Source organism: Pongo abelii, chromosome 4 (genome assembly GCF_028885655.2).
Source record: "Pongo abelii isolate AG06213 chromosome 4, NHGRI_mPonAbe1-v2.0_pri, whole genome shotgun sequence".
Classification (NCBI taxonomy): domain Eukaryota; kingdom Metazoa; phylum Chordata; class Mammalia; order Primates; family Hominidae; genus Pongo; species Pongo abelii.
In genome coordinates this window covers 83,255,486-83,281,187 of record NC_071989.2, presented here as the reverse complement: position 1 = coordinate 83,281,187, position 25,702 = coordinate 83,255,486, and the positions used below count along the sequence as shown (strand labels likewise).

At 36.9% G+C, this 25,702-nt stretch overlaps 1 pseudogene; it reads left to right on the top strand.

Moving 5' to 3' along the window:
- Positions 1-19,880: 19,880 nt before the first annotated feature.
- On the top strand, positions 19,881-24,543 carry LOC100442757 (ADP/ATP translocase 2-like; annotated as a pseudogene).
- The last annotated feature ends 1,159 nt before the right edge of the window (positions 24,544-25,702 follow it).

Below are 25,702 nucleotides of genomic sequence, written 5' to 3'. Positions count from 1 at the left end.
AACCATAAAAACCCTAGAAGAAAACCTAGGCATTACCATTCAGGACATAGGCATGGGCAAGGACTTCATGTCTAAAACACCAAAAGCAATGGCAACAAAAGCCAAAATTGACAAATGGGATCTAATTAAACTCAAGAGCTTCTGCACAGCAAAAGAAACTACCATCAGAGTGAACAGGCAACCTACAAAATGGGAGAAAATTTTCGCAACCTACTCATCTGACAAAGGGCTAATATCCAGAATCTACAATGAACTCCAACAAATTTACAAGAAAAAAACAAACAACCCCATCAAAAAGTGGGCGAAGGACATGAACAGACACTTCTCAAAAGAAGACATTTATGCAGCCAAAAAACACATGAAAAAATGCTCACCATCACTGGCCATCAGAGAAATGCAAATCAAAACCACAATGAGATACCATCTCACACCAGTTAGAATGGCAATCATTAAAAAGTCAGGAAACAACAGGTGCTGGAGAGGATGTGGAGAAACAGGAACACTTTTACACTGTTGGTGGGACTGTAAACTAGTTCAGCCCTTGTGGAAGTCAGTGTGGCGATTCCTCAGGGATCTAGAACTAGAAATTCCATTTGACCCAGCCATCCCATTACTGGGTATATACCCAAAGGACTATAAATCATGCTGCTATAAAGACACATGCACACGTATGTTTATTGCGGCATTATTCACAATAGCAAAGACTTGGAACCAACCCAAATGTCCAACAATGATAGACTGGATTAAGAAAATGTGGCACATATACACCATGGAATACTATGCAGCCATAAAAAATGATGAGTTCACGTCCTTTGTAGGGACATGGATGAAATTGGAAATCATCATTCTCAGTAAACTATCGCAAGAACAAAAAACCAAACACCGCATATTCTCACTCATAGGTGGGAATTGAACAATGAGAACACATGGACACAGGAAGGGGAACATCACACTCTGGGGACTGTTGTGGGGTGGGGGGAGGGGGGAGGGATAGCATTGGAAGATATACCTAATGCTAGATGACGAGTTGGTGGGTGCAGCGCACCAGCATGGCACATGTATACATATGTAACTTACCTGCACATTGCGCACATGTACCATAAAACCTAAAGTAGAATAATAATAATAATAATAATAATAATAAAATAAATAAATAAATAAAAGAGTATATATGAATTTCTCAAAAGACTATAGACAAAAAAAAAAAAAAAAAAAAAAAGAATTCACCAACCAAGTATCTGCTGTCTTCAAGAGACTCATCTAACACATAAGGACTCACATAAACTTAAGGTAAAGGGGTCAAAAAAGATATTCCATGCAAATGGACACCAAAAGTGAACAGGAGTAGCTGTTCTTATATCAGATAAAACAGACTTTAAAGCAACAACAGTTAAAAAAGACAAAGAAGGACATTTTATAATGATAAAATGACTAGTCCAACAAGGAAACATCACAATTCTAAATATATATGAACCTAACACTGGAGGTCCCAAATTTATAAAACAATTATTACTTTAGACCTAGTAAATGAGATAGACAGCAACATAATAATAATGGGGGAATTCAATACTCCACTGACAGCATTATAAAGGTCATCAAGAGAGAAAGTCAACAAAGAAACAATGGACTTAAACCATACCCTAGAACAAATGAACTTAACAGATACTTACAATACATTTTACCCAACAAGTGCAGAATATACATTTTACTCATCAGCACATGAAACATTCTCCAAGATAGACCATATGATAGGCCACAAAACAAGTCTCAATAAATTTAAGAAAATCGAAATTGTATCAAGTACTCTCTCAGACCACAGTGGAATACAACTGGAAATCAGCTCCAAAAGGAATCTTCAAAACCATGCAAATATATGGAAATTAAACAACCTGCTCCTGAAAGATCATTTGGACAATAGAAACAAGATGAAAATTAACATGTTTTTTAAACTGAACAATAATAGTGACACAACCTATCAAAATCTGTGGGATACAGCAAAAGTGGTGCTAAGAGGGAAGTATGTAGCATTAAATGCCTATATCAGAAAGTCTGAAAGAACACTAATAGACAATCTGAGGTCACACCTCAAGGAGCTAGAGAAATAAGAACAAACCAAACCCAAACTCGGCAGGAAAAAAAAAAAAAACCAAGATCAGAGCAGAATTAAAGGAAACTGAAACAAAAAAAAAGGATAAATGAAACAAAAAGGTGGTTATTTGAAAAGATAAACAAAATTGATAGACCATTAGTGAGATTAGCCAAGAAAAGGAAAGAAGATCCAAATAAGTTCAATTAGAAATGAAACAGGAGATATTACAACTGGTACCACAGAAATATAAAAGATCATTCAAGGCTACCATGAACTCCTTTTTGCACACAAACTAGAAAACCTGGAGGAGAGAGATAAATTCCCGGAGAGATACAACCCTCCTAGATTAAACCAGGGAGAAACAGAAACTCTGAACAGACAAATAACAAGAAGTAAGATTGAAATGGAATTTTTAAAATTGCCAACAAAAAAGTCCAGGACCAGATTGATTCACAACTGAATTCTGTGAGATATTCAAAGAAGAATTGGTACCAATCCTACTGACCCTATTCCACAAGACAGAGAAAGAGGGACTCCTTTCTAAATCATTCTATGAAGCCAGTATCACCCTAATTCCAAAACCAGGAAAGAATATAACCAAAAAAAAAAAAAAAAAACACACACAGACTAATATTCCCGACGAACACAGATGCTAAAATACTTAATAAAATACTAGCTAACCAAATACAATAGCATATTGAAAAGATAATCCACCATGATCAAGCGAGTTTTATACCAGGAATGCAGGGATGGTTTAACATACGCAAGTCAATAACTGTGATACACCACATAAACAGAACTAAAAACAAAAATGCATGATCATCTCAATAGAAGCAGAAAAAGCATTTGACAAAATCTAGCATTCCTTTATTATTAAAATTCTCATCAAAATCAGCAAAGAAGGGACATACCTTAAGGTAATAAAAAGCCATCTATGACAAACCCACAGCCAACATAATACTGAATGGGGAAAAGTTGAAAGCATTCCTTTAGAAAACTGGAACAAGAAAAGAATGCCCACTCTCACTACTTTTATTCAACATAGTACTGAAATTCCTAGCCAGAGCAATCAGACAAGAGAAAAAAATCAAGGGCATCCAAATCAGTAAAGAGGAAGCAAAACTGAACTGTTGCTGTTCATAGATGATATGACTGTATACCTAGAAAGCCCTAAAGACTCATGCAAAAAGCTTCTAGAACTGATAAGTGAATTCAGTAAAGTTTCAGGATACAAAATTAATGTACAGAAAGCAGTAGCACTGCTGTACACCAACAGCAACAAAGCTGAGAATCAAATCAAGAACTCAAGCCCTTTTACAAGAGCCAAAAAAATAAAATAAAATGAAATGAAATACTTAGGAATATACCTATCCAAGGAAGTGAAAGATTTCTACAAGGAAAACTACAAAACACTGCTGAAAGAAATCACAGATGACATAAACAAATGGAAACATATCCCATGCTCATGGATGGGTAGAATCAATATTATGAAAATGACCATACTGCCAAAAGCAATCTAAAAATTCAATGCAATTCCCATTAAAATATGCATTAGTCCATTTTCATGCTGCTGATAAGGACATACCTGAGATTGGGTAATTTATAAAGAAAAAAAGGTTTAATGGACTCACAGTTTCATGTGGCTGGGGAGGCAGAACAATCATGGTGGGAAGGTGAAAGGCATGTCTTACATGGTAGCAGGCAAGAGAAAGAATGAGAGCCAAGTGAAAGGGGTTTCCCCACATAAAACGATCAGATCTCACAAGACTTATTCACTACCATGAGAAGAGTATGGGAAACCACTATCATAATTCCATTATCTCCCACCAGGTCCCTCCCACAACACTGGGAATTATGGGAGCTATAATTCAAGATGAGGTTTGGGTGGGGACACAGCCAAACCATATCAAAATACCACCATCATTCTTCAGAGAAATAGAAAAAAAAAATCCTAAAATTCACATGGAACCAAAAAGAGCTCATATAGCCAAAGCAAGACTAAGCAAAAGAACAAATCTGGAGGCATCACATTACCAGACTTCAAAGTATATTATTAAGGCTACAGACACCAAAACAGCATGATGCCGATATAAAAATAGGCACATAGACCAAGGAAAAAGAATAATGAACCCAGAAATAAAGCCAAATACTTACAGCCAACTGTTTTTTGACAAAACAAATGAAAACATAAAGTGTGGACAGGACACCCTATTCAACAAAATGTGCTGGTATAATTGGCAAGCCAATATAGAAGAATGAAACTGGATCCTCATCTCTCACCTTATAGAAAAATCAACTCAAGATGGATCAAAGACTTAAATCTAAGACCCGAAACCATAAAAATTCTAGAAGATAACACCAGAAAAACCCTTCTAGACATTGGCTTAGCCAAACACTTTATGACCAAGAACCCAAAAGCAAATGCAATAAAAACAAGGATAAATAGATAGGAATTAATTAAACTAAAGAGATTTTGAACAGCAAAAGAAATAGTCAGCAGAGTAAACAGACAACCCACAGAATGGGAGAAAATATTTGCAACATATCTATCCAACAAAGGACATAGTTTAATATTTTCAAACTATGCATTGAATTTGCATAGTTTGAAAATATTAAACTATGTCCTTTGTTGGACAGAAGTGAATTTGCATAGTTTGAAAATATCAAACAAATTAGCAAGAAAAAAAAAAAAACAATCCCATCAAAAACTGGGCTAATGACATGAAGAGACAAGTCTCAAAAGCAGATATACAAATAGCCAACAAACATATGAAAAAATGCTCAACATCACTAATTATCATGGAAATTCAAATCAAAACCACAATGAGATATCGCCTTACTCTGCAAGAATAGCCTTAATAAAAAAATAATAGATGTTAGCATGGGTGTGGTGAAAGGGGAACACTTTTACACTGCTGGTGGGAATGTAAACTAGTACAACCATTATGGCAAACAGTGTGGAGTTTCCTTAAAGAACTAAAAGTAGAGCTACCATTTGATCCAGTAATCCCATGACTGGGTATCTACCCATAGGAAAAGAAGTCATTATACAAAAAAGATACTTGCAAATGCATGTTTACAGCAGCACAATTCACAATTGCAAAAATATGGAACCAGCTCAAATGTCCATCAATGAACAAGTGGATAAAGAAAATGTAGTATGTATATACCATGGAATACTACTCAGCCATAAAAAAAAAATAGTGGCATTTGCAGCCACCTGGATGGAGGTGGAGACCATTATTCTACGTGAAGTAAGTCAGGAATGAAAAACCAAACATTGTATGTTCTCATTTGTAAGTGAGAGCTAAGCTATGAGGACAAAAATACATGAGAATGATACAATGGACTTTCGGGACTCAGGGGAAAGGGTGGGAGGGGGGTGAGGGATAAAGGACTACGCATTGGGTACACAACACTGCTCAGGTGATGAAAGCAACAAAATCTCAGAAATTACCCCTAAAGAACTTAACCATGTAACCAAACACCACCTGTTCCCCAAAAACATATTCAAATAAAAATAATAGTAATAATAAAAATAATAAAATATTAAAGAAAAAGTATATTATAAAAAGCTCTTCTTTAATGCTCATAAATTTTACATATTTTTCCTTGAATTTGTATTTTATTCCACTTTCCCCACAGAATATCTTCATGTAAAATATTTCATACTTGAAAATACTTTATTGATCACCTTTCATCTTTCTCTGCAACCAAATATATGTATTAATATGTAAATTCAATAACTTGTAAGGCTTTTGAGGGTGAAAATTTTTCCTTCAGAGGCATCATGCTATCTGACTTCAAACTATACTACAAGGCTACAGTAACCAAAACAGCATGGTGCTGGTACAAAAATAAACACATAAACCAATGGAACAGAATAGAGATCTCAGAAATAAGATAACACATCTACAGACATCTGATCTTTGACAAACCTGACAAAAACAAGCAATGGGGGAATAATTTTCTGTTTAATAAATGGTGCTGGAAAAACTAGCTAGCCATATGCAGAAAATTGAAACTGGACCTCTTCCTTATACATTATACAAAAATTAACTCAAGATGGATTAAAGACTTATATGTAAAACCCAAAACTATAGAAACCCTAGAAGACAATATAGACAATACCATTCAAGACATAGGCACGGGCAAAGATTTCATGGCAGAAACATCAAAAGCAATTGCAACAACAGCAAAAATTGACAAATGGGATCTGATTAAACTAAAGAGCTTCTGCACAGCAAAAGAAGCTATCAGAGAAAAGTTTTGCAATCCATCCATCTGACAAAGTTCTAATATCCAGAATCTGCAAGAAACTCAAACAAATTTAAAGTTGGCAAAGGACATGAACAGACACTTCTCAAAAGACATTTATAGGGCCAACAAACATATGAAAAAAAAGCTCAACATCACTGATCATTAGAGAAATGCAAATCAAAACCACAATGAGATACCATCTCATACCATTCAGAACGGCGATTATTAAAAAGTCAAGAAACAACAGATGCTGGTGAGGCTTTGGAGAAATAGGAATGCTTTTACACTATTGGTGAGAATATAAATTTGTTCAACCATTGTGGAAGACAGTGTGGTGATTCCTCAAAGACCTAGAACTAGAAATACCATTTAACTCAGCAATCCCGTTACTGGCTATATACCCAAAAGAATATAAATCATTCTCTTATAAAGACACATGCATGTGTATGTTCATTGCAGCACTATTCACAATAGCAAAGACATGGAATCAACCCAAATGTCCATCAATGATAGACTGGATAAAGAAAGTGTGGTACATATACACCATGGAATACTACGCAGCCATAAAAAGGAATGAGATCATGTCCTTTGCAGGGGCATGGTTGGAGCCAGAAGCCATTATCCTCAGCAAACTAACACAGGAACAGAAAACCAAACATTACATGTTCCCTCTTATGTTTTTACATATTCTTACCCATGTGAAATTTAAAAGCAAAAAAAAAAAAAACAAGCTGAACAATGAGAGCACATGGATGCAGGGAGGGGAACACCACACACTGGGGCCTGTCAGTGAGGCAGGAGGAGGAAAATCATCAGGATAAATAGCTAATGCATGCAGGACTTAATACCTAGATTATGGGTTGACAGGTGCAGCAAATCACTGTGGCACATGTTTACCTGTTAACAAACCTGCATGTCCCGCACATTGTCCCAGAACTTAAAATAAAATAAATTAAAAAAAAATTTCTTCAGCATTATTATTATGATACTTATTATTACATATAACTACTATATAAATGTATTTTAAATTTTAAACATAAAAAGAAAAAATTAGAAATTATTTTTCTTCATGGGACAGGTGAAGATTTTTAATTTCACTTATGTTTTGGTGGATGAATATTATTTATTGCTATAATGAGACTGGGTTTAGTATCAGTTCTAATATGTTTTTTTGTAAGCTCTAAGAATCTTTGTTCACAATTAAAAATAGATGTAATTGGGGCAAAATTTTCTATAGAAATGTCATTCAACTCTTTGAATGTCTTCCACTTTACATGCCAAAACTACACAGTGGCACATCTTCAAATATTATTTTTGTGATCCATCAGCTGACAACTCAATTAGGTCTTCCTCAATTTTGTTGAAAGCAAAGAAATGGAAATCATCCTGAATTGTGAAGAGATTTGTTACCCATCATTAGAGACATCAATTTCACAATTTCTGGGAAATATATCAAAAAGACTTTTCCAAGATTGATCAAAAGACTATTAATTACACCTCTCAGTCTCTCATTGAGAGACATCCTGTTTAACCTAATATACTCAGAAAAGGTTGGGAAAACTAAAATATTGTTAAGTATATTGAATATTATTAACATGCTTTTAATAAATTGAGTTAAATCTGTAGCTTGAAGTTTTATTAAACGTATTCATGTATATTAAAAATACCTATTATAGAAATCTAATTAGTAAAGCTATTCATCATTGTCAAACTAAATAACCAATCAGAATTCTGACTTCATTTTTGATTTCAAATAACCCTGTGACAGCAACTCCAGTCTAATTCTAATTGTAGTTACAGAGGTAATAGGGAATGGAGTCCTGCCTGAGTTTGTCATCCAGATAAGAATGAATCATGGATAGCCTCTGATTCAGGAACAAATATGGCTTTTGGTGTGATCTTTATATTCTGAAAAGCAATTATAATCACTGTACTGTAAAACTTTAAATATTTATTGCAAACTTATAGGAATAGGTAATTGCATAGAACATTTAAATTATTACTAGTGACATTTATTAATATTCAATTAGAATTATTTAATAATTAGGCTGATGGCATAGTTACAGAGTAAGATCAAATAGAAAGCCTGTTTAGACCCTATTTCCTATGGTGGGAAAGAAAAATGGACAATAGTAAACTCCAGTAATTATCAGCTACATGAAAAAGACTGCAGTGGATTCTTGTGTGGTGACCAAGAAAGGTGTATCATTTTTCATCATGCAGTCCACTGTAATTAACCCACAAAACACAGCTGGTATTCACAAAGCAGCATGCCAGCAGTATGTACAAAATAAGCCACAGTCCTGGAAGAACTTATGTTTTTACATATTCTTACCCATGGGAAATTTAAAAGCAAAAAAATGTACAGAATTAGTTTGTCCAAAGACAAAAGGGGTAACTTAACTGGTATACTCAGAACAGGCTCCAAAAATCTTGATTGGAGCTTGAAGGGCACCTTAGACAGAAAGACAGCATTGCAGCCAGAGAGAACAGTGTAAGAAAGCCTTAGAAATGCTTCCAGTGTCAGTGAAGAAATCAACCAGGCTGGCACAGTGGCTTTGAATTGGAGAGCAATGTAAGAAAATGTGCAAATTTGGCGAAAGAAACTACCATCAGAGTGAACAGGCAACCTATAGAATGGGAGGAAATTTTTGCAATCCACCCATCTGACAAAGGGCTAATATCTAGAATCTATGAAGAACTTAATCAAATTTACAAGAAAAAAACAAACAGCCCATCAAAAAGTGGGCAAAGGATATGAACAGACACTTCTCAAAAGAAGACACTTATGCAGCCAACAGACACATGAAAAAATGCTCATCATCACTGGTCATTAGAGAAATGCAAATCAAAACCACAATGAGATACCATCTTATGCCAGTTAGAATGGCAATCATTAAAAAGTCAGGAAACAACAGATGCTGGAGAGGATGTGGAGAAATAGGAATACTTTTACATTATTGGTGGGAGTGTAAATTAGTTCAACCGCTGTGGAAGAGAGTATGGCAATTCCTCAAGTATCTAGAACTAGAAATACCATTTGACCCAGCCATCCCATTACTGGGTATATACCCAAAGGATTATAAATCATGCTACTATAAAGACACATGCGCACGTATGTTTATTGCGGCACTATTCACAATAGTAAAGACTTGGAACCAACCCAAATGTCCATAAGTGATAGACTGCATTAAGAAAATGTGGCACATATACACATGGAATACTATGCAGCCCTAAAAAACGATGAGTTCATGTCCTTTGCAAGGACATGGATGAAGCTGGAAATCATCATTCTCAGCAAGCTATCACAAGGACAGAAAACCAAACACCGCATATTCTCACTCATAGATGGGAATTGAACAATGAGAATGCTTGGACACCGGGCAGGGAACATCACACACCGGGGCCTGTCGAGGGGGCTAGGGGAGGGATAGCATCAGGAGAAATACCTAACGTAAATGACAAGTGGATGGTGCAGCAAACCAACATGACACATGTATACCTATGTAACAAACCTGCATGTTGTGCACATATACCCTAGAACTTAAAGTATAATAATAATAATAATAATAAAGAAAATGTGCAAATTATAAAGAGCCTGAAATGAACCCGTAAAGACTTGCACTTGATCTCAGAGGCAGTGGAGAGCTCTGGGAGCCTACTGCACAGGGGACAGATACAAAGGATAGAAAACACCCTTATGTTCTGTAAACGGAGAAGTTTAACAGGAGAGACTAGACACTACAATAAGCTCTGTCAGGTGGTGGTATTGATAGTGAGTTTGCCTGATGTAGCCAAAAGAGCACTAAACTTTAGCTTGACTTCTGGGACCAGCTCTGCTAACTGGCTTCATGATCCTGGACAAGTCACTTAATCTCTTTGGACCTTCATTTTCTCCATTTCAAGGATCCCTTGGGATTAGGGAAAGCATCTTTGGAGACAATAGCAAGGCAGCATGAATGGACCAAATAGGTAAGAGTCTGTGCCCCCCAAGTCTTGCTTCAACCAAACCAAATTTTCTTTTATCTGTTTTATTTTTATCATTACTATCAATTTGGGGACTTCTGTGTAACATTTGGAGAAAAGTTTCTGCTACTTAAAAAGTTTTGAGAAAAACTGGACTGTAGGAGTCTCCTTCAAAGGCATAAAATTCTGAGATTCTCTAAAGGAGAGCAGTTTTGCAAGAGAAGATGCAATAGGACTTGATAACTGATTGGATAGAGAAGGGAAACGTGAAGGATGTCAAGGAAGATTGGATGACTGGAAGACATGAAGCAAAAATGAGCATAAGGAATAGGAGACAGTTCCTGGGAGAAAAGGTTGAGCTTTCCCTAAAATGTGTGTGAAGTCAGGAACTAGAATGGAAGTGTTTTCTCTTCGTTGTTTTTCTAATACTCTCAAAGTCTTTCACTATAAGCTACAACATCCAAAAATAATCTATGTTTAGATTATTCCAAATATAATCTAAAATATCATGTCTTTCATTATTATTTAGAAATGGAATAAATACAATCTCCCAGAATACTATTATTATTAAATTTTTTTTTTTTTTTTTTGAGACGGAGTCTCGCTCTGTTATCCAGGCTGGAGTGCAATGGCGTGTTCTCAGCTCACTGCAACCTCCGCCTTCCAGGTTCAAGCAATTCTTCTGCCTCAGGCTCCAGAGTAGCTGGGATTACAGGGACACGCCACCACGCCCACCTACTTTTTGTATTTTTAGTAGAGATGGGGTTTCACCATGCTGGCCAGGCTGGTCTCGAACTCCTGACCTCAAGTGATCCGCCAGCCTCAGCCTCCCAAAGCGCTGGGATTACAGGCATGAGCCACCGCGCCTGGCCAAGAATACAATTTTTAAAGAAGTTTTTAATGTGTTCTTAGGCAAAATGCTTTTACTTTGGTGATACAGATATTTGTAGTAAATCTTTAGGGTTTAAATTATTGGCTTGAATTTTCTATTTCCCACATGTAAACCAAGTCAAAATGCCACATGTAAACTTGGCATTTTTCTCCTAAGGTGTTTCTTTTAACATAAAGAAATATTAATTTGATATGTCCTGTTTTGAAATGTTACCTTTGTCCTGGATTATTCATACAAGATTTTGGATAGTATATGCAAGAATGCTTTGAACAAATGAAACTATAACCCTTCCATGTGTAAAGTCAGCATGTATTTTAAATTTTCTTTCACAATTACAGTATCACACGCAACTGGGAACAAAAGCTACACGGAACAGAGTGTAATGGATCGTGATGACTATTTTAGAACAGCTTGAACCTCCTTGTAGCCTACAAGAAGGCTATGTGAGCTGAATTCAAACGTGCTGAAAATGGATTCTACTGCAAGCTGCAGTTACAGGGGCAAATACGCTTTTTTATAACTTACAATAGAAGAAATCTCAAATAAAAGGACTAATCTCAATGGGAAAATATGTTATCCCCTATGTCCTTCCATTCTGTGCATTTCTTTTTAATAGGAAGCATGCACATAAATACAGAATGGTTTCTAAATTACTAATATATTTTGTTCCAATTGCTTGCCACCAATGCAACAAATTGCATTTATCATTTTATTGATGTTATGGCTTTTGTCTCTTGTGAATGGAATTATTACTACTACAGCAAATCAATTAGATTTAAATGTTTTGAGGCAAAAGAGAGGTCAAAGAATGAGTTTTTGATTCATTGTCTCCATGTTCTAAAATGCACCATATTTATGTTTAAAATAATTGTATTAAGCACAGAATAAAAGGAGAAAAGGAGAGAACTGCACCATACTTTCATTCTAGTCCAGCTTTTAATATCTTCAAAGTATATTGCCCTTGTTTTATCACCTTGGCAGTAACTCTCATAGAGTACAGGACCACTTTTGTTCAAATTAAAATTTTCAAGCTATGCTCAGCATCAGTGAATTCTTAATGAACAGAAACCTCCTATATTTTGGAAAATCATGTCCCTTCAGTATGACTGGAATAATAGCTTTCAATTCCTTGCTGACAGATTATAAGCTAATACATTTGGGGAAGATGGTGACCAAGGACATCTGACATTTGATAATGCTGTTCTGACACTAAGGTGATCCCACACACCCCTCACCCCTTGCCTGGGAAACTGGCATGCTCAAATGAAATCCTTTATCAGGAGAGAATGCCATTGTTGAGTGGTTCCTTGTTTGCTTGAGAACAAAGAAAGACAGAGAGATTTAGTTGTCCATCAAGCACATTAGTTCACAGAAAAAAAAAAAAAAAAAAGAACACTTTATTAATCTTATTTCTCCTAGTCTGAATCTTCCCAAGCACAATGCTCATACTCCCTTTTTTTTCTGTGCTGTGACTCCTCAAACCATTTCTAATAGAAAGACACAAGCAAGAATTTAATGGTGCAGAACAAGCAAGTGAGCCCTCTCTGCAGTGTACCCCATAGCAATGAGAATGTGCTTCCCATGACTCAGAATGAATCAGATGGAGAAGAAAAAATAACAGCACAAAACCGCAGCTTCAAAAATAAATGACAATGTGCGATCTGGAGAAAGGAGACTGCATTGCTGAGCATGGTCCCCCAGTGCAGTCATCCTGCCTGCTGCATTCTCCAAGGGACAAGTAGAATGGAAAGCAGGCTTTTCTTCCAAAGGAAATCAAAACACTCTGTTGTTTAAACACATTCTCACAAAATAAATCATTTACCTCTGTTCTTCCAAGCGACATGTTGTATGAAAATCAATGGCATATGTTAAAGCTGCCCTTTATGTGAAAATTTCACACATATATATGAAGGCTCATACAGAATAAGGGCTCAAAATACAAATTTATATATTTTTTCAGAATATTTACAGAACATATATATAAAATTCATGAAATCTACATTTACATATATATGTATTTATATGTATATGGGATCTATATTTACATATATATGAAATATTAAAAAGGGAAAGTTATTTAAGTTACACCTACTTTTTCCTTTTTTATAATTTGTGATTGAAATCAAAGATGTCTCTCACTAGGAATAGCCAGCAAATTTCCTTATGTGAAATGCTAATAAAGGGCAAAATTTATTTTATTTTTCTAATTTTATCAACAGAAGAGCAGCCAGCCTATGCTGACTTAGACCTATTCCCTGTTTCTACTTGCTACTGGAATTGTCCTTTATTCTATCCTCCCCTCTCCTCCCACAGTTGCCCAGATCCTCCCCAACCTTCTCATTCCCACCATTCCACATTCCATGCTCCACCTTTGACTTCACCCCACAGCTACTGAGTTGTGAAATTTATAGTAGAGGACAAGCTGTCAAGGAAAGAGAAGAGGAATCAGGGCAAGGAAAACTTCTCTGAATGTTCCTTGCTTTCCACCATACCCCAGTGCAATCTGTGAGAGAAAGAGACAAGAACGAATACCCCAACCTCTGCTGCTCCTCCCTACCCAGCCTCTCCCACTTTTGCTGACTGATTTAGCAAGAACTGGGAGGAGAGAAATAGAGGGATATGTGAAAGGAGGAGATTGCACAGGATCAGATCCCCACTCTCCCCCCACGCCTTGGCACAATGTAAGTTCCTTGGAAAAAAGAGAGGGAAAACCCTTAATTAACTAAGATTAAGGTCTTACCATCTGGCAGAATAAGGCTCAAAATACAAATTTACTTCAGTCACTTTCCTTGCACACCTGAGTTTGCAGCCTGAGAGTCATCGCTGGCACTTTCTCAACATGGTAACAAATACCTACTTTAAACCAAAAGCCAACACAGTAACTTAGATTAAAAGGATAGAGGCACTTCCATTAAAATTAAGGATCAAAACAAGAGAATACATCATCTCATTCTCCTTTTGAATTCAATTTCAAAAATTAAGGAATAGAAACAAAAAATAAACACTTTATTAGAAATAAGGACACAAGATCATCTTATATAGCCCATATGAGAATTGAAAATGTCTCAAATTAATTTTTCAGACTTCAGCAAAGTAATCTGATACAAGATAAATATACATTTTCAGTCTTGCCTAATAGCATCAATGACCAAAGAGACGACAGAAAACCAAGTTTATACAAAACAACAATATAAAGCATAAAATATTTGTGAATAAACCTAACCAAAAAGTGTATGATTAATATGAAGAAAACAACTGAATTTTGCTAAGGGAATAAAATATTTATATAAAAGAAGAGAGATGCTGCATAAAAGGATGTAAAGATCAAATACCTCTAATACTAATAAAAGGCAAATTTTATTTTATTTTTTATTTTATCAACAGAAGTGTGAGCCAATAGTCAGCATTCACTGAAGGCAATGAATATTGGGAGTTATTATTACTCAGCTATACCAAGGATTGTTCAAGGTATTTTATATATTTTACATTTTATTGTATCTTTCCAACAAATCTATCAAATATTACTATTGACATTTTACAGATAATGCATGTCAGAGCACAAACTCTGATCTTTTATTAAGTTTGACACATTAACTTTGTTAAAATGTCTAGATTTTCACCTCCAAACCATATAGTTTTAAAAAAACAACTGAATAAATTCCATGGGATTTTTTTTAACATGGTAAAATCAATGTTCTTCTAAAAGGTGTGAAAGGCACGAAAAAAAGTTTAAAGAGCAATTTTACAGAAGAATTAACCAAGAAGTAAAAAGAGAAACCGACACTAGTATACACAAACTTTAAATATTTGATCAAGGGAGCATCAGAAACCAATGGAGAAAAATACTGATTATATTTTAAATGATGTTGAGAAAATTGGCTATAGGGGCTGGGGGGAAACAATTGATCCTTCGCTTCATATCACACATCAAATTAAGTTCCAGAAGTTTTAAAGAATTAATTTTAAAAACATATCATCATCGTCATCATCATAAACTGGAAGAAAACATATAAGGACAGACTGAGAAAAATAGCAAAAAAATTTAAAAGGAAAAGTTCAACAAACAACTATATAATAAAATTTCAAATTTCTATATTCCATGACTAAAATGTTAAGGTAAAAACACTGAGGGAAACATTTACAAGGTATATGACAAAGAGTTAATATATTAATATATAAAGAAGTTCCATGAATCAATTTTTTTAAAAACAAACATCCCAGTTGAATACGGAGTGAGAATATGAATAGGCGACTTACAAAATGATTGCTCATATATTCAATCTCTACTCATGTCAGAAACAGGTGTCAGTCCACACCTACTCCAAAAATGACCACATAGTTGGAAGTAAAGCACTCCTCAGCAAATGTAAAAGAACAGAAATTATAACAAACTCTCAGACAACAGTGCAATCCAACTAGAACTCAGGATTAAGAAACTCACTCAAAACCGCTCAACTACATGGAAACTGAACAACCTGCTGCTGAATGACTACTGGGTAAATAATGAAATGAAGGCAGAAATAAAGATGTTCTTTGAAACCAACGAGAACAAAGACACAACATACCAGAATCTCTGGGACACATTCAAAGCAGTGTGTAGAGGGAAATTTATAGCACTAAATGCCCACAAGAGAAACCAGGAAAGATCTAAAATTTACATCCTAACATCACAAATAAAAGAACTAGAGAAGCAAGAGCAAACACATTCAAAAGCTAGCAGAAGGCAAGAAATAACTAAGATCAGAGCAGAACTGAAGGAAATAAAGACAAAAAAAAACCCTTCAAAAAAATCAATGAATCCAGGAGCTGGTTTTTAGAAAACATCAACAAAATTGATAGATCACTAGCAAGACTAATAAAGAAGAAAAGAGAGTAGAATCAAATAGATGCAATAAAAAATGATAAAGGGGATATCACCACAAATCCCACAGAAATACAAACTACCATCAGAGAATACTATAAACACCTCTACGCAAATAAACTAGAAAATCTAGAAGAAATGGATAAATTCCTCGACACATACATCCTCCCAAGACTAAACCAGGAAGAAGTTGACTCTCTGAATAGACGACTAACAGGCTCTGAAATTGAGGCAATAATCAATAGCTTACCAACCAAAAAAAGTCCAGGACCAGATGGATTCACAGCCAAATTCTACCAGAGGTACAAAGAGGAGCTGGTACCATTCCTTCTGAAACTATTCCAATCAATAGAAAAAGAGGGAATCCTCCCTAACTCATTTTATGAGGCCAGCATCATCCTCATACCAAAGCCTGGCAGAGACACAACCAAAAAAGAGAATTTTAGACCAATATCCTTGATGAACATCGATGCAAAAATCCTCAATAAAATACTGGCAAACCGAATCCAGCAGCACATCAAAAAGCTTATCCACCATGATCAAGTAGGCTTCATCCCTGGGATGCAAGGCTGGTTCAACATATGCAAATCAATAAATGTAATCCAGCATATAAACAGAACCAAAGACAAAAACCGCATGATTATCTCAATGGATGCAGAAAAGGCCTTTAACAAAATTCAACAACCCTTCATGCTAAAAACTCTAAATAAATTAGGTATTGATGGGTCATATCTCAAAATAATAAGAGCTAGTTATGACAAACCCACAGCCAATATCATACTGAATGGGCAAAAACTGGAAGCATTCCCTTTGAAAACAGGTACAAGACAGGGATGCCCCCTCTCACCACTCCTATTCAACATAGTGTTGGAAGTTCTGGCCAGGGCAATTAGGCAGGAGAAGGAAATAAAGGGTATTCAATTAGGAAAAGAGGAAGTCAAATTGTCCCTGTTTGCAGATGACATGATTGTATATCTAGAAAACCCCATTGTCTCAGCCCAAAATCTCCTCAAACTGATAAGCAACTTCAGCAAAGTCTCAGGATACAAAATCAATGTACAAAAATCACAAGCATTCTTATACACCAATAACAGACAGAGAGCCAAATCATGAGTGAACTCCCATTCACAATTGCTTCAAAGAGAATAAAATACTTAGGAATCCAACTTACAAGGGATGTGAAGGACCTCTTCAAGGAGAACTACAAATCACTGCTCAATGAAATAAAAGAGGATACAAACAAATGGAAGAACATTCCATGCTCACGGATAGGAAGAATCAATATCGTGAAAATGGCCATACTGCCCAAGGTAATTTATAGATTCAATGCCATCCCCATCAAGCTACCAATGACTTTCTTCATAGAATTGGAAAAAAATAAAGTTCATATGGAACCAAAAAAGAGCCCGCATCACCAAGTCAATCCTAAGCCAAAAGAACAAAGCTGGAGGCATCACGCTACCTGACTTCAAACTATACTACAAGGCTACAGTAACCAAAACAGCATGGTACTGGTACCAAAACACATATATAGACCAATGGAACAGAACAGAGGCCTCAGAAATAATGCCGCATATCTACAACTATCTGATCTTTGACAAACCTGACAAAAACAAGAAATGGGGAAAGGATTCCCTATTTCATAAATGGTGCTGGGAAAACTGGCTAGCCATATGGAGAAAGCTGAAACTGGATCCCTTCCTTACACCTTATACAAAAATTAATTCAAGATGGACTAAAGACTTAAATGTTAGACCTAAAACCATAAAAACCCTAGAAGAAAACCATGCAATACCATTCAGGACATAGGCATGGGCAAGGACTTCATGTCTAAAACACCAAAAGCAATGGCAACAAAAGCCAAAATTGACAAATGGGATCTAATTAAACTAAAGAGCTTCTGCACAGCAAAAGAAACTACCATCAGAGTGAACAGGCAACCTACAGAATGGGAGAAAATTTTTGCAACCTACTCATCTGACAAAGGGCTAATATCCAGAATCTACAATGAACTCAAACAAATTTACAAGAAAAAAACAAACAACCCCATCAAAAAGTGGGTGAAGGACATGAACAGACACTTCTCAAAAGAAGACATTTATGCAGCCAACAGACACATGAAAAAATGCTCATCATCACTGGCCATCAGAGAAATGCAAATCAAAACCACAATGAGATACCATCTCACACCAGTTAGAATGGCCATCATTAAAAAGTCAGGAAACAACAGGTGCTGGAGAGGATGTGGAGAAATAGGAACACTTTTACACTGTTGGTGGGACTGTAAACTAGTTCAACCATTGTGGAAGTCAGTGTGGCGATTCCTCAGGGATCTAGAACTAGAAATACCATTTGACTCAGCCATCCCATTACTGGGTATATACCCAAAGGATTATAAATCATGCTGCTATAAAGACACATGCACACGTATGTTTATAGCAGCACTATTCACAATAGCAAAGACTTGGAACCAACCTAAATGTCCAACAACGATAGACTGGATTAAGAAAATGTGGCACATATACACCATGGAATACTATGCAGCCATAAAAAATGATGAGTTCATGTCCTTTGTAGGGACATGGATCAAGTTGCAAACCATCGTTCTCAGCAAACTATCGCAAGAACAAAAAACCAAACACCGCATGTTCTCACTCATAGGTGGGAATTGAACAATGAGAACACATGGACACAGTAAGGGGAACATCACACACCAGGGACTGTTGTGGGGTGGGGGGCGGGGGGAGGGATAGCATTAGGAGATATACCTAATGCTAAATGACGAGTTAATGGGTGCAGCACACCAACATGGCACATGTATACATATGTAACAAACCTGCACGTTGTGCACATGTACCCTAAAACTTAAAGTATAATAATAATAAAATTAAAAAAAAAAAGAAATAGGTGTCAATTTGGTAAATTGTTTTTTACTAGTAATTTAGTTGTGTCATTTTTTAAATTCATTGGAATAAATTTTTATAGTATCCTCACACATAATTTAATACTTATAGGATCTAAAGTGATGTTCCATTCTTAATTCCTGATGTTGTCAATTATAGCTTTTCTTTTTCGTCTTTGTCAAACTTTCTTGCACAGAGATAACTTTTGTTTGGGTTGAACTTTTCTATTGTATTATGTGTTTGCTCTATATCTCATTATTTTCTGCTTTCATTTTTATTATTCCTTTTCTCCCCCTTTGTTTTGTTTTAATTTGCTGTTCTTTTTCTAACTTCTTGAGATGGATGCTAAGATCATTGATTTTCACCCCTTCTTGTTTCCTAACACATGCATGAGTTATTATAAGCTTCCCTCTGAGCAAGGCTGCATTCCTAAACCTATAAAGCAATTATCATGATTTGCCTATTCATTAAGTGAAAGTTAGTTAATTAGGTGGATTAATTTTTTAACAGCAATGATAATGGGAAAATGGTGGCAAAGGAGATAGAACTTTTGTTTAAAAATAAAATGGTAAGAGTAGATACTGATCATAAATGAACAATGATTTCAGGAAAGTAAAAAAATTTTTCCTAAATGTGAATCAGATTTTCTGTTTATCTTCCCCTTAGGGAAAGCAGTCTCACAACAGATGTTCCATCCTCTTTTAATGGAACCAATGTTCATTTTTCCCAAAGCATTGATATTATCACACATGATCCCTAGAGGTAGCGGGGATTGAAAAAAATAAGTTTGTAAAATCACTGAGCCAAGTTCAATAGATGAAGGGAAGTGAGGGGCATTCCTACTGATATCCTGTAAATTTTTATCAGAATTGATGAAATGCAGAGGAAAAGAGAAAGAAGTCTGCCCAGAGTCCCAGAATCAAAGCTGGTTCCCAGCCCAGTCCCATCTCACAGTTGCCAGCCTCCTCTTTCCTTTTAATATGACAGATGCCACTGTGACCTTCTCCAAGGACTTTCTGGTAGGTGGGGTGGCTGCGGCCATATCCAAGAACACAGCAGTGCCCATCAAGTGGGTCAAGCTGCTGCTGCAAGTGCAGCATGCCAGCAAGCAGACCACCGCAGATAAGCTATACAAGGGCTTGACAGACTCTGTGGTTCATACCCCCAAGGAGCAGGGAGTCCTGTCCTTCTGCCACGGTAACCTGGCCAGTGTCATCAGATACTTACCCACCTAGGCTGTCAACTTTGCCCAAGGTAAACAGAAGCAGATCTTCTGAGGTGGGGTGGACAAGAGGCCCCAGTTGTGGTGCTACATTGCAGGCAATCTGGCCCCCAGTGATGCCACTGGGCCACATCCTTGTGTATGGTGTACCCTCTTGATTTTTGCAGCTACTTGACTTTGTACCTGTCTAGCAGCTAATGTGGGTAAAGCTAGAGCTGAAAGGGAATCCAGAAACCTCATTAACTGCCTGGTTAAGATTGTTGCCCAGGCTGGAGTGCAATGGTGTGATCTCGGCCCACTGCAACCTCCACCTCCCGGGTTCAAGTGATTCTCCTGCCTCAGCCTTGTGAGTAGCTGGGATTACAGGGGTGCACCACCATGCCCAGGTGATTTTTGTATTTTTAGAAGAGACAGGGTTTTGCCATGTTGGCCAGGCTGGTCTTGAACTCCTGGCCTCAAGGGATCTGCCCACCTCGGCCTCCCAAAGTGCTGAGATTACAGACGTGAGCCACCGCGCCCAGCCATTGTGTCATAATTTTATACATACTCTAGTTTCATAAAAAATCTCATTAGTTGATATTGAATGCATTTTATTGTGTTTAAGATTTTTCATTATTAAGCTAGGTATCTCTAAACTTTTTTCTGACACATTTTCTCTTTCATCTTCAGTTTCTTGCCAGCTCTGAGTATATGCTTTAGTCAGAAGCCTTTCTATTGCAGGTGCAAAACCCTAATTTAAATTAGCTTAAGCCAAAAAAAAAAAAACAAGAAGAAGAATGATTAGCTCACAGAAAAATTGGTTCAGAAGGCCCTGAGGTCAAGCTCAATCAAGCCAGATCCAGGGTCTAAACCTCCAAGACTTTTCATCTCTATTATTTTTCTACACTTGGCTACACTTGGCATGCTATCTATGCCTCTCCACCTAGAGGAGTCACGAAAGTGACCAGAGTCATCCCCAGCTTTATGTTATCCCAGATGAGCAAACAAGGAAAAAGGAGAGCTTCAGTCCCCCAGTTCCTCTCTCTTTCTCTCTGTTACACACACTGTATACTCTGGCCATGATTGGATCATGTTTCCACCTCTGTGTGTCCAGCCAATGCTACAGTAAGATGGGTCCAGTCCCAGTCACATGCCAACCCTGGAAGTGGGATGTATATTTATGAGACCCCTTATGCATACACACACACACACATATACACACAGCCAAATGGATTTGAGGAAAAACGGATCCACAAGAAAAAGATGCTGGCAGAAAAAAACAGTACAACATGAGACAGAATTCCTGTATATTTGTACACCCTACTCCCACAGCTAAGAACCTTATAAGGACAACAGAAAGTTTTTAGAAATAAGCAATGCTTGACTTATATTTTTCAAAATCACTACTCTATAATTTTAAGAAATGTCTGGGTTGAGCGAGTGGAGTAAACTGACGCTAGGGAATCACCTCTTACGAACCCCTATCTGACTATTCAAGAGAGAAGAAAGAAATTCAAATTGTCAGTAGTCAAATTATTATAAAAGTAAAATAAGGTTGAGTTAGGCAATTCATGGGATAATGTATTCAGGACATAAACCAGAAAACGCTGCATAGATAGGTAGAATGTGGTCCTACTTAGTAGCAATTATATTTTTCTTCCAATAACATTGGAAACCAGCATTTCTAGATACTACCATAGCTAAAGGAGAGTCATAGCTTTCTCTTAATTCATTCTCGAAATGCAAGTCTCCAAATCAATGGGCTGAGAATAGGGGCCATTCTCATGTCACAAACTCCAGCTGCACTGTAGGTGCCCCGCTCGTATCTCCTCACCATTACCATGTCAGCTCATGGTGCCTGACTTCCACTTTCTTCAGCCAGCTAAGCACACTTTGTCCACCCATGCATCAGGCCAAAAGTGTGAAAATATTAACAGCCCATCAATGTTCAACTATTGACTTACAGGAGTTGGTCGTGGTGACTCTGGCGGGTGAGTGGAACACTGTTTTCCGGAGTAGGCTTCAGCTCCAGCCTGCCCATGGTGGAGGCTGGCTTGTAACACACTCTTTACCAGCTGCCTTCATCTTCTTTCACATCTCACTCACCTGTTGGTGTTTCTTTCACCTGCCAAACAACCTGCTTTTATTTGAATCTTTATCTCAGGATCTGCTTTTAAGACAAGAGAGAGAAAAGAATTGAAAAGGCATGTACTGAGCAAGCCATTCATGCTTTTCCTGCACTTTGAAGTATACAGAGCTTATTCCAGCAAGGTCCCATGTAACCAGAAATCATTCTTTTGCTAACTTTAAGAAACTAGAGGACCTAGGTGCACAAAAATGAGAGAAAAGGGCCTGTGAATATATGCACTTGAGTCCCACATGGATGTATTTAGTCAGCCTTGGGACTGCCTCCAAAACCAAAATGTAAAACAACATAAAATGAAGTTAGTGATGGAATAACCAAGGTCGACTGACCTCTTGTATCCACCCTCCATCTTTCTGAGTTTAAATGAGTAGATGATTGGAAGCAAATGGGTGTGGGAGGGCAGGGAATGGAAGGAGATAGGAGACAGTCACATTTAATACATGGCCTCAAACTACTATGCTGCTTCTTTTCCCAATTTCCTCCTTTGTGTCTATGCACTTTAATCAACCTCAAGGTGTGCACCCTTGGGGAACTGACACACATAATCCTCACCTACAGAATTCGTAGATTATATTCTATATGGTCTGCTTGAGATGGCAGGAATCCCAACAATACTTTTTTTTAAAAAAAATGTTACTTAACTGGTTAAAAGAAAAAAAACTTTTGAAAGTGTAAGCTCTAGGTGTTCAGAAAACTTATTCTAACAGATCCTTCCCCTGGAGTCATATAACCTATATGCATAGAAAATACTGTGCTCTAAGATACTTTCCTTTCCATTTCTTTTTTTTTTTTTTTTCAAAGTCTCACTCTGTCGCCCAGGCTGGAGGGCAGCTGCACAATCTTGGCTCACTGCAACCTCCACCTCCTGGGTTTAAACGATTCTCCTGCCTCAGCCTCCAGAGTAGCTGGAATTACATCATACCCAGCTAACTTTTGTGTTTTTAGTAGAGACACAATTTCACCATGTTGGCCAGGCTGGTTTCAAACTCGCAACCTAAGGTAATTTGCCTGCCTCGGCCTCCCAAAGTGCTGAGATTATAGGTGTGAGCCATCGTGCCCAGCCCTCCCTTCCATTTTTTAATTAAATATTCTAAAAGCAAGTTATAAAGCACTTGTGTTTCACATATAATAAGTATTCATTTAAATGATGTTTGGCAAGTATTCTACTAAGTGAGCAATTTAAAGACAGAAGGTATTTTATTCACAATTGCTCATAGATATTTGGTATAAATATAAATATACAAATAAAAGCTTACAAATATTGTACTCCTGTCACACATAATCACAGACTTTAAAATATCAATTTACCCTAACAGTCCAAGCAGCTCATGAAAATTCATTGTCAGGGAAGAACCAAAATGAGTCAAGAGAACAATGTGTTATTTTTCTTTTACTTCAATTATCTTTACATAATTTCTAATTTTGTGATGAGACATTTTGGAATATTGCTTTCTTAAAAATCTACTGATTGCCTCAATACCTGCCAGAGGTTCTGTGGGGTATTTAAGGAGTATGTAGGAAAGGGTAGTTCTAGTAAATTCGTTGTAAATCTTAACCTGCAAATTGAATTATTTACTATGAAATAAGTAATTTTTATTTTTTGGGAACTTGACAGTCTTCAAAGCTGTGATACTCCAGAGACACTTCACACTTAAGGAAGAGGATATTTCATCCAAGTGTCAATAGCTATAACTCCAAGGATCCAGGACACCTGTGCTTCTCTCTGGACACACCTTTAGGTGTGGTGGTTTAGTAGTTACATTGCTGCAACACAGCTGAATACGATCTGCCACATAACAACATTTAAAATTATACCATCAGTTCCCCTAAAACACAGTGTCCCCGTGGGGATTCTCTGACTGTGTTTCCATCAGAAGGTGATAACCTTAAGGACTGGTTGTCTAAGAATATACCTAAAGAGACCCCCAAAAAACAGAGATTGGCAAGAGTATAGGACAAAGTTACCTAGTTATAAGGATGGGCTGTTGTGGCTTCTGAAATTCTGATGATCCCTCATTGCCATGACCCTATTATGCATTTTCATGCCTTTTGTTTTGTGGCAGATGAATTCATCTGGTTTACATGCATTCTGGTTCAGTTTACCATTATTTATAGGATCAAGAGACTGTTGCTACGATGACTCCAACACAAGTAAAGGAAGAGCAAAAGGGTTAGTTTTGCCCCCATCTCCGAACAAAGGACTAAATGTTTCCCTCTTCGACTAATTGTTGTGGTGACTTCTCAGTTCTATGAATATAGAACTGAAAATCCTAAACAAAATGTTAGCGAGTCAAATCCAAAAATATGCAAAAGCAGATAATACACAGCAGCAATTATAGTCTTAGGTATCTACCTAAGAGAATGAAAACATATGCTCATAAAAAGACTTGTATATGAACATGAACATTAATATTATAACAGCCCAAAGTGGAAACAGCCCAAATGTCTGTCCACAGGCAAATGGATACTGAAGTTGTATTATTTATACAATGGGATACCACTCAGCAATAAGAAGGAACAAAGTACAGACACACAAAATAAACATGGATAAATTTCACAGACATTTTTCTGAGCAAAAGTGGCCTGGCATTAAAAAAGTGCATACTGTATGATTCCACTTATGTGAAATTCTAGAATAGTTAAAACACATCCATGGTGATTTTTTTTTTTTCTAAACCAGTGTTGGCCAGGCACAGTGGCTCACACCTATAATCCCAGCACTTTGGGAGGCCGAGGCGGGCGGATCACCCTAGGTCAGGAGTTTGAGACCAGCCTGGCCAACATGGCAAAACCCTGTCTCTGCTAAAAATACAAAAATTAATCAGGTGTGGTAGTGTACCCCTGTAGTTCCAGCTACTTAGGAGACTGAGGAAGAAGGATCCCATGAACCTGGGAGGCAGAGGTTGCAGTGAGTGGAGATCACACCACTGCACTCCATCCTGGACGATAGAGCAAGACTCCATCTCAAAAAAAAAACAAAAAAACAAAAAACAGTGTTTCAGTGAGGTGTGGGGTGAGGGAGACTGCAAAGTGGCAAAAGTGAATTTTGGAGAGAGGGCACTCTCCTATTCTATATCTTAATTTTTATGGCAATGACATTGGTGTGTAGTTTTGTCAAAAGTCATCAACCTATATACTTAAAATATGAGAATTTTACCATAAATTATGCCTTAAGAAGCTTATTTAAAGAAAGAATATTATTGAAAAGTGATGAATAGGCAATATCTTTTTACAGAAAGGTTTTTTGTCTCAATTTCCATGATTCCACTCTCTGACCACCACTTTCTTTCTTTCCTTCTCACTCCTTACATTACCAATGCAACAACTCTTTGTCCCCAGTGAGTTCTCCAGCTTTTCACTCTCCCTGCCCTACCTCCTTTTATC